Raw genomic sequence first — 16,125 nt, 5'->3', positions numbered from 1 at the left:
AGAGATTTAAAATTCACAAACCTTTTTGAGGATCAAAGATACCACTGTGAGGCTCCAATGAAAGAAAAGAGAATCCAAACAAGGCGTTTGACACCAGCAAACAAGCTCTAGAACTTTTGAACACTGTGGTATAACATCCTTATCCTTCAACAGTAAGCTTTGATTCATTGCTAGCCCATTGGACTGTTCCAGTGCACATTGCTTCTTCCAGACGATCCTGACTGTCTACCCTGGAATAGCAATATACAGTGGGGAGAACAAGTATTTAGTACACCCCCGATTTTGCAGGTTTTCCCTCTTACAAAGCATGTAGAGGTCTGGAATTTTTAATCATAGGTAATCTTCAACTTTAAGAGATGGAATCTAAAATAAAAATCCAGAAAATCACATTGTATGATTTTTCAATAATTAATTTGCATTTTATTGCATGACATAAGTATTTGATCACCTACCAACCAGTAAGAATTCCGGCTCTCACAGACCTGTTAGTTAGTTAAATAGAGCTTTTTGATCTAAACTCCACTCGCCATGTTTGGAGGAAGAAGAAGGATGAGTACAACCCCAAGAACACCATCCAAACCGTGAAGCATGGAGGTGGAAACATAATTCTTTGGGGATGCTTTTCTGCGAAGGGGACAGGACGACTGCACCATATTGAGGGGAGGATGGATGGGGCCATGTACCACGAGATCTTGGCCAACAACCTCCTTCCATCAGTAAGAGCATTGAAGATGGGTCGTGGCAGGGTCTTCCAGCATGACAACGACATGAAACACACAGCCAGGGCAACTAAGGAGTGGCTCTGTAAGAAGCATCTCAAGGTCCTGGAGTGGCCTAGCCAGTCTCCAGACCTGAACCCAATAGAAAATCTTTGTGGAGGGATTTCTGAGGATTTCTGAGATTTCTGAGGATCTCAGAAAATGAGTTGTTGATACTCATCAGGCTGGAAAATGTTAGAAAACCATCTCTAATTCACCAGTTTACAGTCAGACAGATTGTGTACAAATGGGGGAAATTGAGGACCATTGCTACCCTCCCCAAGAGTGGTCGACCAACAAAAATCACTCTAAGAGCACGGTGTGTAATAGTCCGCATGGCCACAAAGGAACCCAGGGTTACCTCTAAGCACCTTAAGCCCTCTCTCACATTGGCTAGAGTCCACCATAAGGAGAACACACCAGATACTGAAAGCAAAAGTTCACCTACTTTTGCCACTCACAGATATGTAATTTTGAATAATTTTCCTCAATGAATAAATTACCAAGTATATTTGTTTAAAATGTGTTTAATTGGGTTCTCATGATTTACTTTTAGAACTGTGTTTAGGTCCTATTTGTACAGAAATATTGAAAAGGGTTCAAAAACTTTTGAGCACCACTGTATATTTATGTTGTACAATTTGTAAAAAATCTAATCTGGATTGACCAGGAAAATCCTGCACCTTGATACAATATTATAAACCTTTTGAACGGTAAATACAGCATTGAAAGCACTACACTGGGAAGTGTACTGCACAATGTGGAGAGAAGGATGAAGTCACTGCCTGGGAGCTTTAGGCCTGAAATGCTTTTTTGAACAATGTTTATATTGTTGTTTCAGTTTTGAATGGTGAATTTTGATGTTTACTTCACAAACAAGTATGAATCATCCAACCTAAACAAGAAAAAGGATATTTAGTGCATGAAGATTCACATAAAGGTTTTGTAATAGACCCCTAGTCGTGAGAAATAAAATAATAAATTTAAATGGTTTAGTTTATCATTGGGCCCCACAATGTGGTGTAAAGAATTATGAATCCTAATAATTCTGAATGGGTGTTCAGCCCGAATCAGTAAGTATCATGATTTTACTAATACTGTCTCTAAAATTGCTACCTTTAATAACATTTAAATGGTATGTTTGTTCTGCAACGATCTGCAGCTGCCTTACTTCCTTCCCGCTAACGAATGATGATAATGAGCGTGGTTTATACGTGTGCCAAGCGGCCGACGTCATCCCGTTTTGGGCGCGGCCTCTTCTGTGACCATATTTGGAAGTGTCCACTTTCGTCATGATCTTGTAGCTGTAGCTGGATATACTTGAATCACTGTGGGCATAGTAAGTAAGCTTGTTCATGGAACACAACATCATCCATAGCAATGGGGTTAACCCTGCCCTTTCTTTTAGCTTAAGACTTCTCCCCATTCCTTAGTAAAAGTTGGTCTTAGCAGCTGTGTAAATAGGTTTTAAGAGGAAACTCTTAGCTAGGAACTTTTAGTGCTGTTTAGGAGTCCTCTTAGTGGTAATGACAAAATGTTTTGTGAATATGGCCCCAGGAGTCACATGATTTAACCAGCCATGGGTGGGGGCAAAATAGGTAAACAACGAGGCACAGCTGCTTCCCACATCCTTGTGACATGACAGTCTTGTTCCATGGTGTGTCTTACTGTAAGTAGCTCTTGATAAGACTCTCTGCTAAATACCTAAAATATCTGTCTAAAATGTATATTACAAAGGTACAATTTGTATGATGCCTGAAAGCCTACAGAGTTAATGGCATTTCTTGTCAATGAGTGTAAGGTTATGTTGGTGGTAGATAACATCTGCCTTATATACTTGTAATATGTGGTTGTCGATTCCCCATATGCCGTAATGTCACCACGTCAACATACAGTACATACAGTGGGGAGAACAAGTATTTGATACAATGATGATTTTTCAGGTTTTCCCACTTACAAAGCATGTAGAAGTCTGTAATTTTTATAATAGGTACTCTTCAACTGAGTGACGGAATAAAAAACAAAAATCCAGAAAATCACATTGTATGATTTTTAAGTAATAATTAGCATTTTATTGCATGACATAAGTATTTGATACACAAGAAAAGCAGAACTTAATATTTGGTACAGAAACCTTTGTTTGCAATTACAGAGATCGTAGGTTTCCTGTAGTTCTAGACCAGGTTTGTACACACTGCAGCCGGGATTTTGGCCCACTCCTCCATACAGACCTTCTCCAGATCCTTCAGGTTTCGGGGCTGTCGCTGGGCAATAAGGACTTTCAGCTCCCTCCAAAGATTTTCTATTGGGTTCAGGTCTGGAGACTGGCTAGGCCACTCTAGGACCTTGAGATGCTTCTTACAGAGCCACTCCTTAGTTGCCCTGGCTGTGTGTTTCAGGTTGATGTCATGCTGGAAGACCCTGCCACGACCCATCTTCAATGCTCTTACTGAGGGAAGGAGGTTGTTGGCCAAGATCTCGCGATACATGGCCCCTCCATCCTCCCCTCAATACGGTGCAGTTGTCCTGTCCCCTTTGCAGAAAAGCATCCCCAAAGAAGGATGTTTCCACCTCCATGCTTCACGGTTGTGATGGTGTTCTTGGGATTGTACTCATCCTTCTTCTTCCTCCAAACACGGCAAGTGGAGTTTAGACCAAAAAGCTAAATGTTTGTTTCATCAGACCACATGACCTTCTCCCATTCCTCCTCTGGATCATCCAGATGGTCATTGCCAAACTTCAGATGGGCCTGGACATGCGATGGCTTGAGCAGGGGGACCTTGCATGCGCGGTAGGATTTGAATCCATGACGGTGTAGTGTGTTACTAATGGTTTTCTTTGAGACTGTGGTCCCAGCTCTCTTCAGGTCATTGACCAGGTCCTGGCATGAAGTTCTGGGCTGATCCCTCACCTTCCTCATGATCATTGATGCCCCACGAGTTGAGATCTTGCATGGAGCCCCAGACCGAGGGTGAATGACCGTCATCTTGAAATTCTTCCATTTTCTAATAATTGTGCCAACAGTTGTTGCCTTCTCACCAAGCTGCTTGCCTATTGTCCTGTAGCCCATCCCAGCCTTGTGCAGGTCTACAATTTTATCCCTGATGTTCTTACACAGCACTCTGGTCTTGGCCATTGTGGAGAGGTTGGAGTCTGTTTGATTGAGTGTGTGGACAGGTGTCTTTTATACAGGTAACAAGTTCAAAGAGGTGCAGTTAATACAGGTAATGAGTCGAGAACAGGAGGGCTTCTTAAAGAAAAACTAACAGATCTGTGAGAGCCGGAATTCTTACTGGTTGGTAGGTGATCAAATACTTATGTCATGCAATAAAATGCAAATTAATTATTGAAAAATCATACAATGTGATTTTCTGGATTTCTGTTTTAGATTCTGTCTCTCACAGTTGAAGTTCACCTATGATAAAAATTCCAGACCTCTACATGCTTTGTAAGTAGGCAAACCTGCAAAATCGGCAGTGTATCAAATACTTGTTCACCCCACTGTATATATACACACATAAAACTATAAATGCTCATTAACCATATTTTGTTGAAGTTTGGCATTCTCACCTAAGCTCCATGTGCCATCTTTTCTTTTTCTCCATCAACACCGGCCGAGTAGCAGAGATAAACGTCATCATGTCACCTGGTCTGTGGTGAATAACATATCCTTACCCCATCTGGTGGTCACTTGCTGTGTTACTTCCTCATAGTCAATGAACATTTATTCTAGTCAGTTAATAACGGTAATACGACACGGTTGATTCAGTACTTTACTTTTTTAACCAGACATCTGCCGGGTTAACTTCACACATAGCTACTACACAGGAAGTTAGTCATTTGTTTAGTCATACCGTGTGAACATTTAACAAATAGTTCACTCATCACTATTTGTACAGGTAGAAAGCAAGGCGACTCCCTGTCATACAAATAATGCAGGAACCAATTCAAATTCAAATCAAAATAAATTCTAATTCAACCACTACTAATCTATCGCAAGCCTTTAAGTGCCTGGATCCATTCCCTTATATTTGTGGTGGTATACTACCCTGAGTAAGCTGTGGTATATAAACTGGTTAACAACACAATTACAACCCTGTTTCTAAAAAAGAAAGGATGCTGCGTAAAATGCTAATAAAATCAGAATTAAATGATTTGCAAATCTAAATTTGTTTTGGGAAAAATAAATGCCCATTTTGAATTGGATTCCGGCAACATGTTTCAAAAAAGTAGGGACAGGTGCGTGTTAACCACTGTGTTGCACCACCTCTCCTTTTGACAAAACTCTGTAAGTGTTTGGGAACTGAGGAGACCAATTGCTGTAGTTTTGAAAGTGCAGTGTTGTCCCATTCTTGCTTGATATAAGATTGCAGCTGCTCAACAGTTCGGGGTCACCTTGCTGTATTTGTCATTTCATAATGCGCCAAATGTTGTCAATATGGGACAGGTCTGGACTGCAGGTATGCCAGTTTAGCACCCAGACTCTTTTACTATGGAGCCATGCTGTTGTGATACATGCAGAATGTGGTTTGGCATTGTCTTTCCTGAAAAAGATGTAATCTGGATGTTGCTCCGAAATCTGCATATATTGTTTAGCATTTATGGTGCCTTCACATAAGTGCAAGTCACCCATGCCATGTGCACTAATGCACCCCCATACCACCACGGATCCTGGCTTTTGCAATGTGCACTGATAACAAGACGGATTGTCCTTCTCCTTTTTAGCCCAGAGGACACAGGGTCCATGATTTCTGAAAAAATCTCAAACTTTGATTTGTCAGACAACAGGATAGTTTTCCACCTTAAATGAGCACAGGCCCAAAGAAGGCACAGGTGTTTCTGGATGCTATGTACGGTTTCTTCTTTGCATGGTAGAGTTTTAACTTGCATTTGTGAATGCTGCGACGCACTGTGTTCACAGACAGTGGTTTTCCTGAGCCAATGCAGCTATGTCCTCTACAGAATCGTGTTAGTTTTTAATGCATTGCCGCCTGACGGCCCAAAGATCACGGCCAGCCATTGGTTTTCGCACTTGCCCCTTACGTACAGAGATTTCTCCAGCAGCGCTAGCAAAATAAAAGCCATAATTGTTGTCAAATGTTGTCCTTGTCTGTTCTTTTTCACAGACTAGAATATATGGCCTTATACATTTCAATGACGCTTTTATTGTGATAAAGAAAATCTGAGTGCTTTCAGCATTATATCCTGCTGCTGAAAATAACCATAATGATGCCTCATTTGGCCATCACTACCTTCAGTAGCTATGTTATATTAATCCTAAAATAAAACTGTTTACGGTCATATTGCGACTATTTCTGGCGGATTTTCAAAGTATGCATCCGTGCATGATTTTTGGGGTAATATAGGGTAAAGTAGGGGTTTCCACGATTCACTCGTCTTCTAACTTGACGAAAATGTCAGTTATCGTCACCTATTTCCATAGTTATTGTATCAATGTAATTCATGAATGAAAGGAAAACTAATGTTGTTATGCCATGAAATAGCTTTGGCAGTGTAAAGTTCATCTTCAGTCTTGCTAGCAATTGCTCAATTCTTATGACAATTCCAAGTAGTAAGTTAGTAGATACTAGTAATTCTATTACTGGCTAATAATATGTTAAGATGTCCAGTGGCAAAAAACATACAGTTCATAGATGCTATTTCGGGTGGAGGTAAACTCAATAAGAAAGTTAGTCAGTTTAACACTCTTAATCGTGTCTAACGAAACAAATTTCTAACTTACACAACGTTTCCAGTCTTTTGGTTCCTCCGCCCCAGCTCTTTTGAAATGTTTTGCTGGCATCAAATTCAAAGTGAGCATGTATTTCCCAAGAAATAATAACATTTCCCAGTTTAAAAATTTGATATGCTTCTCTAGGGAACAATTTTCTATTGAATATAGGGTTTAAATATTTGCACATATCTTTCTCTTTACATTTTACAGCGTCACAAGTTTTTTGTGGAAAACAGGGTTGTAGAACAGCACAAGTTTATGATTTTCAGGACGTTTGGAACTGTGTCCTTGAACGGACACTTCTATCACTTTTTCCAAAATGGTTACATATGCACGTAATTTCTGTGATGATGCATCAGTATTTTAAAAGGACACAATATCCCAAAACATATTTAAAAAATGTAAGCAATTGAAATAGAAAATACTATTGGAACCCAGATCTGGCATGCTCAAACACTCCAGGTCTGCAATGAAGCGGAGTGGAGCATCTACAAAACCAGGGTAATCTTGTTTTTTTGAAAGTAGAAGAAAGGGAAAACACATCCATTAATAATTCTAGCACAGGGGCAAACACTATGATGGAGCTTAAGAGCCTGAAAAAGTGTTTACTGGTTGTGAGGACAAAGGCCCTTTCCTCCTTTTACAAAGTGCATAAAGGCCTGGATGAATCAGGCAACATTTTAAGTATAGCTGGATTCATGTTCCACAACTAAGGATGTTACTGGCATTCTTTTCTTGTTGCAGTCTTGCAGCATTATTATGATCAATTTATATCTGCCTAATTGGAAAATGCTCTCAAAATCTTACAGAGGGAAGACATATTCAAGAATGGTAAACAAAACAAATGATCCAACTGGTAAGAGTTCTGTTTCTCAGATTGCTGAAGCATTGTATTCACGGCTGCTCTTTGCCATTAGCTTACCTCCTGGTTTGCATTTAAGGACAATAAATTAACATATTGAATTGGGATACTTTAATGTACTACCAATGAGGTCCAGTGTATGGTGTGGTATTATACTATGTGTTGTGTGATGAAGACTTGGTCCCTATTTTGAAAGATGACAAACTATGGTTGGAAAAATAAAATGTATGATATGCTTGATCTAATGTGATTATGGATACCACTGACACAATTTAAACCCCAAAAACAGTCTTCCTTTTTCACTTGGATATAAACATTAGGTAACATGAAAATTCCATTTGTCATCTATAACCATGGGAAACAGCTCACAAATGAAAATAGGCAAATGCTTTGTGACTTTCATAAACCATCCAATGTAAAAATATGAAACTAAATAAACACAAATATACAGTGGGGAGAACAAGTATTTGAAATTCCAGAAAATCACATTGTGTGATTTTTCAATAATTAATTAGCATTTTATTGCAAATAAGTATTTGATCACCTACCAACCAGTAAGAATTCTGTCTCTCACAGACCTGTTAGTTTTTCTTTAAGAAGCCCTCCTGTTCTCCACTCATTACCTGTATTAACTGCCCCTGTTTGAACTCATTACCTGCATAAAAGACACCTGTCCACACACTCAATCAAACAGACTCCAATCTCTCCACAATGGCCAAGACCAGAGAGCTGTGTAAGGACATCAGGGATAAAATTAAAGTTTGAGTTGAGTTCGAGATGAAGGTCAATCTCCCTCAGTCTGGGGCTCAATGCAAGATATCCCCTCGTGGGGCATCAATGATCATGAGGAAGGTGAGGGATCAGTCCAGAACTTCACGGCAGGACCTGGTCAATGACCTGAAGAGAGCTGGGACCACAGTCTCAAAGAAAACCATAAGTAACACACTATGCCGTCAAGGATTAAAATACTGCAGCGCATGCAAGGTTCCCCTGCTCAAGCCAGCGCATGTCCATCTGAAGTTTGCCAATGACCATCTGGATGATCCAGAGGAGGAATGGGAGAAGGTCATGTGGTCTGATCAGACAAAAATAGAGCTTTTTGATCTAAACTCCACTCGCCATGTTTGGAGGAAGAAGAAGGATGAGTACAACCCCAAGAACACCATCCCAACCGTGAACCATGGAGGTAGAAACATCATTCTTTGGAGATGCCTTTCTGCAAAGGGGACAGGACGACTGCACCATATTGAGGGGAGGATGGATGAGGCCATGTATCGCGAGATCTTGGCCAACAACCTCCTTCCCTCAGTAAGAGCATTGAAGATGGGTCGTGGCTGGGTCTTCCAGCATGACAACGACCCGAAACACACAGCCAGGGCAACTAAAGGAGTGGTCCTGTAAGAAGCATCTCAAGGTCCTGGAGTGACCTACTCAGTCTCCAAACCTGAACCCAATAGAAAATCTTTGGAGGGAGCTGAAAGTCCGTATTGCCCAGCGACAGCCCCGAAACCTGAAGGATCTGGAGAAGGTCTATATGGAGGAGTGGGCCAAAATCCCTGCTGCAGTGTGTACAAACCTGGTCTAGAACTACAGGAAACCTACGATCTCTGTAATTGCAAACAAAGGTTTCTGTACCAAATATTAAGTTCTGCTTTTCTGATGTATCAAATACTTATGTCATGCAATAAAATGCTAATTATTACTTAAAAATCATACAATGTGATTTTCTGGATTTTTGTTTTAGATTCCGTCACTCACAGTTGAAGAGTACCTATGATAGAAATTTGACTTCTACATGCTTTGTAAGTGGGAAAACCTGCAAAATTGGCAGTGTATCAAATACTTGTTCTCCCCACTGTAACTTACATTACCACTATAAGGGTATCAATCAAGAAGTTGAAAAACAGTTAAACACTGGTAAACCAGCTTTATAGAGGACATAAGTACTTCCCCATGCACAGTGAGGAAGATGCTTCGGGAGAAAATACTAATATATGGACCATTGTTGAAAGTTGAACAAACTTGGTTCTAGAAGATACTAAGGCTCCAGTATAAAAATAGATGCCACTTGCATGCAAATAGTCTATTTAGAAGGGTTGCCAGAAAAAAGCTTGGTTAAAAGCAACCAACAAATGTTTTCCAAACACCCCTGGATTGCAGCCAAGTGCTATGGTCAGAGCTAAAAACAACATTGCCTTTTGGATGTGCACACTAACATTGGGTTTGGCAATAAAAGGATGATTGTGATTAAAACAACTTTAAAACTCCAGTAAAGTATGGTGGCAGATCTTTGATATTATGGGTTTGCTCTGGGGCCTTGGTTAAGTTCCACAGCATAATCAACTCCACCAAGTTCTTTGCCACTATTGGATCCTCCAGCAAGACAATGACACAATTACACTTAAATTGGTTTATGGAATAGAATTCCAAATAAAACCTACACCAGAGGTCTCAAACCGGTTCCACGGAGGGCTGAGTGTCTGCAGGTTTTCGCTCTCACCTTGTACTTAATTGACTAATTAGGTGACTAATTGGTTAGTTTCTACCCCCACCTGGTTGTTTAGGTCCGAACTGGGAACCAATTTAAAGAAAAACCCAAAAACCTGGAGACACATGGCCCTCCGTGGAACCGGTTTGAGACCTCTGACCTACACTCTTAATGGAAGAGGGCCGTCTATACAAGCAGACTAAAAGAGCTCAAGGATCTGGAAATATTGTTTAAGGAATTGCCTCTCCCAGAGTGATTCACATATTTGTAAATTACAATATGGCTTATTGTTGTTCATTATTTGCACACCTTTTTGCTCATCTTCATTATGGTTGGCAATCATTTTGTAGGTGACTGTATAAAAGTTAGTTTCATGCAAAAGCTTAAAAGGAGGAACAGTGCAACTGGTAGCATAATGTGCATGCCATGATTGATTAGGGTGCATGCACCATAAGCCAAACCACCACCTACAAAGTCCACAAGAGGGGAGTGTCGGTGCAGAAACGGTCAAGGCTTGTGGTTGGTGTCAAGTTGACCATTAACCTAGCGCTCATGCAGTGTTCAGAGAACAAGCATCTGCAGGAGGGTTAATACTTTTATGAAAGACATTCTCTAACAAGCATAACAAGTGTCGATTACTGAATTAGCCTATGGAAGGAAGTTCTGCAATTAATTCTTTACTTGAGGAGGCCTTATAATAATGTCCTTGAATCCATGTCCCAAGATACATGTGAGGCAAGGCCTTTGCTATAATAACAAAAAATGTGTTTATGATGATTTCAGTGTATGGTAAATTATTAATATATCTTTCGACCTAAGTAACATTTTAGGATAATCTATTAATAAAGTATACATTTATTTATATTAACTCTGGGTCCATTTGACATGTGTGCTAATCTTACCATTAATAATTACAACTATATTTACCAGAAACTGGTATGCTGTGTAAATGAAAAGAAAAATTATGCAAAGATCTGCAAATTATTTAAACCCTATATTCAATAGAACATAGTACAAAAACAACATGTGAAAAGTTGAAACTGAAAAATATTATATGCCCATTTTGGATTTGATGGCAGCAACACTTCAAAAAAGCAGGGGCAACAAAAGAGTGGAAAAGTTGTGTAATGCAAAAAGAAAAACGTGGCGGAACATCTCACAATTGATTAGGTTAATTGTCAACAAGTCAGTAACATGATTGGGTACAAAAAGAGCATCCCAGAGAGGATGAGTCTTTCAGAAGTAAAGATGGGGTGGGGTTCACCACTCTGTGAAGGACAGTGCGGGCAGATAGTGCAACAATTTAAGAATAACTTTTTCAATGTAAAGATTGCAAAGACTTTTGGGATCGCTTAATCTATAATAAATAATATCATTAAAAGATTCAGAAAATCCGGAAAAGATCTCTACACAAGGGACAAAACCAATATTGGATGGTCATGACCTTTGGGCCCTCAGGCAGCACTGCATTAAACATAAACACGATTCTGTAGTGGACATCACTCCAAGAGCTCAAGAACACTTCTGAAAACCACTGTCTGTGAACACAGTACATTGCTGCATCCACAAATGCAAGTTAAAACTCAACCATGCAAAGAACAAACCAGATGTAAACAAGATCTAGAAACGCTGCCACCTTCTCTGGGCCCAAGCTCATTGAAGATGGACTGAGGCGAAGTGGAAAACAGTCCTGACAAATCAAAATGTATACATACTTAATAATACTCTATTTTGTTCAAAATTCTAAATAAAATCTAATTATTTAAAAAAAAGATTTTAAAATGTACAAATATTTTAATAATATTAATAATATGAACATAGCTAAAAGTTGAAAAGGAAAGTTTTGAGTGAGGAACAGAAGCGTTCAATTTGCAGTGGTCTCTTAATTTTAACCCTTCTGTTCCTCACTCAAAACCTTCCTTTCCAACTTTTTTGGAAAGGAAAGTAAAAGGTGCAGTTGTCTCAATTCTTTCCAGAGCTGTATGAAATTGAATCTGAGTTATTTTTATTCTAGCTACTTCATATTTTAAGGGATACTTACTCCTGGGCTGTGTGGAGGTCTCAACGATATCTTAAGGTGAATGCACAAACTAAGTTATTCTAGATAAGAGCATCTGCTAAATTGACATGTATACACAAAGGAATATAACCTATACAATACGTTACATATTAATATACATAACAACTGTTAGAATCACAGGCAGTTTAGAAACATAGTTCAGTGGCGCAGTCAGCATTTTTGTAAAATACAAATGTTGAACAGGGGGATTCCTAGTGGATTTATGTAAAGTAGCCTACACTCATAAGGACTGGCTTAATAAGTTCACTAAATCTTGTTCAAATCACTCCCCTAATCTGTGAGAGACAGGGTTCACAGGTAGGTCAACTAGAGGGTCACATCACTATTTATTCTCAAAGTACAGATACACATACCCATACGTTTTAATTGCTGCAATAGTGCTAAAAGGGTCAAAACACACAAATTGCATGCAGAGTTAACATGGGGGAATAAACTTCAGGTAGCAGGATTACATTGATCATGACTGACCTGAGCTTCCCGCCTGACCTCTGCTGATAGTATGACATGGGTAGGTCCACATTGATCTGGCCTGCATGATTCCTTGGCCTGGATTCATGTTGAACCTCTAATGGAGAGCAGGTGGCAGCCAATTACGCTCCCTGCGGACTGTACAATGTGTTGCAGTTTACCCCTGCATCTGACAGACGAAAAGCAGGCCATGATGGAGGAGATGAGGACGGAATCTAAAAGTCATGTGAAGCTGTCTCAGAATTGACTTGGAGAGTCAATTCAGCTGCCACACATGGTACATTCACTGGTGGGCCTTGGTGAATGCTGTGATGTTGTCCTTCTAACAAATTGTTAGAGATGGCACCTAGGAATTTGAATGATTCAGCCAAACTATAGCGGAGTCCACAGTCTCAAGGTGGATAGGTGGAGAGTGTTTCCTGAAAACACACTCCACCTCCATGGTTTTGACTCCGGGTTATTTTGATTGCACCAGTCCCCCAGCTGTTGGGCCTCTCCATGGCACATAGACTGATCTCCATTAGATATCAGAACGACCACACTGGTTTATCTGGCAAATAGAGTAACTTGATAGAGGCATTGGAGGAACAGTCATTGGTGTAGAGCATGTAATAGTGGATAATGGAGATAGAGACGGAAAGGCGCACACCCACTTAAAATGTTGTGTTCAGTTGGTCAGGAGGTCACTAGGGGTGGGTATTGGCAAGTACCTTCCGATACGATGTACAACGACTAGCCATAACATTGTGACCACTGACAGGTGAAGTGAATAACACTGATAAGCTTATTATCATGGCACCTGTCAGTGGCTGGGATATATTAAGCAGCCAGTGAGGGGTGTTCCTGGCCTGCAGTGGTCAGTACCTATCAAAAGGGGCTAAGGAAGGAAAAGCGGTGAACCGGCAACAGGGTCATGGGCATTACAGTTTGTTGCGTATGGGGATGCGTAGCCGCAGACCAGTCAGGGAGCCCTTGCAGACCCCTGTCACTGCCGAAAGTGCCATAAATGGGCACGTGAGCATCAGAACAGGACCACGGACCAATGGAAGATGGTGGCCTGGCCTGATGAATCATGTTTTCTTTTACATCATGTGGATGGGCAGGTGCGTGTGCGTCGCTTATCTGGAGAACACATGGCACCAGGATGCACTATGGGAACGAGGCAAGCCAGCGGAGGCAGTGTGATGCTTTGGGCAATGTTCTGCTGGGAAACCTTGGGTCCTACCATTCATCTAGATGTTACTTTGACACATACCACCTACCTGAACATTGTTGCAGACCATGTGCACCCTTTCATGGCAACGGTATTCCCTGATGGCATTGGCCTCTTTCAGCTGGATAATGCACCCTGCCACAAAGCAAAAATGGTTCAGGAACGGTTTGAGAAACACAACGAGTTCAAGTGTTGACTTGGCCTCCAAATTCCCCAGATCTCAATCCAATCAAGCATCTGTGGGATGTGCTGGACAAACAAGTCCAATCCATGGAGGCCCCACCTCACTACATACAGGACTTAAAGGATCTGCTGCTAACGTCTTGGTGCCAGATACCACAGCACACCTTCAGAGGTCTAGTGGAGTCCAATGCCTTGACGGGTCAGGGCTGTTTTGGCAGCAAAAGGGGGACCTACACAATATTAGGTAGGTGGTCATAAATTATGGATGATAGGTGTATATCCCAATACACATGTAACAATTCAATACATAACAATATCACAACTTAATCACAATACATACTAAAGTGCTAAAGAAACCCTCAAATAATATTAGGCTATATACTTGAAAGGAGAATATTTAGCTACTCCCCTTTAGCAACCCCTAATAAAAAAAAGAACCACTCAATTTGAAATAACTTAGAACTTCTCAATTTAACCCTTTATACACCAATATAACTCTAGAATGCGGCTGTAGATTACGGAGAATTCTCAAAATAAATCATATTTTCTCACACGTTTCAAACAGACATAGCACAAAAAACAAATAACAATTACAAGTTAACTTTGTTTTAAAGAGCACGTACACTTTAATTTGACAACACTTGAATGTAACTGATATCATTTGTTTTCGCCCATTAACAAGCAATAGAAAGAACAAACGCCGCCAGGCGTCTGAGCAAAGCGTAGCGCGCGTCGCAATCGGGCCAACGTTGAGCCGCTTTCATTACAATGCCTTCCAACAATACCCTGATCAGCGGCTCACCAGCGGCTAGCCACTTTTATGTACTAAACCCAGCGGGATGCCTAACGCCCCAATATTAGGTTTTATTCATAATAATCATTTACAATAATTTGTATCATATCACAAATGACAATGAACTGAATAAAATCTAAACAAATTATTTCAAATAGTGCAAGATGCATACAAAAAAAAAACATTAAACATGTGCAAATAATTTTTTTTAATCAAATAGTGCAAGAAAACATGTCCAGCAACAGATATAGTAAAATTACAGTATTTGAATGTGAAAAAGTACAAAATAAACATAATATAATACAAAATAAACCAGGGCTACAATGGCAGTAATATGCATATGTGTGACCTAGCAGCAAACAATAGTTACTGAATATTATAGATACATCAGTGCAATAAGCTTATGAACACCTTATGAACACTACAACTACAATCAGAATTAAGAACATACACACACAGCTTTAAATATATTAAGAGGATAATGTGATCATATACATAACATTGTACATAGCAGCAGTTAAAAAAATAATACAAGAAAATAATAAAAATAATAATAAAAAAAAGAGTACTGTAGATTAGCAGCAATATCGGTTGTGCTGGAGATGTCATTCATATTCACGACAGGTCCCTTGTACCACCGCAAAGTTTTCTCCCGCCTGCACAGTCAACTGCCCCTTTCTGGTACCTGGGGACCTGGTTCTGGACAGTCTCGTCCTTGGCATCCTAGTTGGACGGATTCTTCCTTATGGTTCTTGTAATACAGTAATGAGATATTTTACTTTAATGGTCTGACATGATTGAGAATTGCATGACATTCAAGACAAATGAAATGTTTCATGAAGACAACATGCTAGCTCAACTATTGTCTTGTTTTTACCTGATGGTAGAGCCAGCTGTGCCCTCGGCTTGACATTCTCTTCAGTCAGACGTTTATCAGAAGCTGAAAAGCACAATGAAATGTCAATAGCTTAATAGTGAAATAAACAAAACTGCCATATACATGTAATTTCAGAAAGGCTGTACAGTATTGCATTTTAGTAAAGGGCACACATTCAGACAAATGCAGTTTCATGAAGACAAGAGTTGCTAGCGTAACTATAGTCTCGTTTTTACCTGATTGTTGAGCCAGCTGTGCCCTCAGCTCGACCTTCTCTTCAGTCAGCCACTTGATCTTCTTCAAATGTTCTGAAAGTAAAGACAGTGGTAATTATTCAGTCCTAAATATCTGGTTATTTTACAATCAGAACTCAAATCACAGTGTCCGCCAACATTTTCATTCTTACCTTCATGTGCAGAGCTAAAACTTCCCCCAAGCTCTGCCTTCTTGCCCTTCAAATTAAATTAACAAATAAAATTGGAAGCAACATGCTTTAATAAGTTAAGCATCTGGGTTAAGTGAATTAACCCACACATACCTATGTACCAGTCCTCCACATGGTGGCGTGGAGTACCTCTCTGGTGCCTTGGAGTAGTGTGCTTGCTCCATCCTAAAAAATAAAAGTTGGGGAACAGGTAAAAATTGTGAAAACAAGTAAACATTGCAGAA

Source organism: Esox lucius, chromosome 6, assembly GCF_011004845.1.
Source record: "Esox lucius isolate fEsoLuc1 chromosome 6, fEsoLuc1.pri, whole genome shotgun sequence".
NCBI classification, from domain to species: domain Eukaryota; kingdom Metazoa; phylum Chordata; class Actinopteri; order Esociformes; family Esocidae; genus Esox; species Esox lucius.
The sequence above is the reverse complement of the archived record's forward strand: the minus strand, read 5'-3'. Positions refer to the sequence as shown.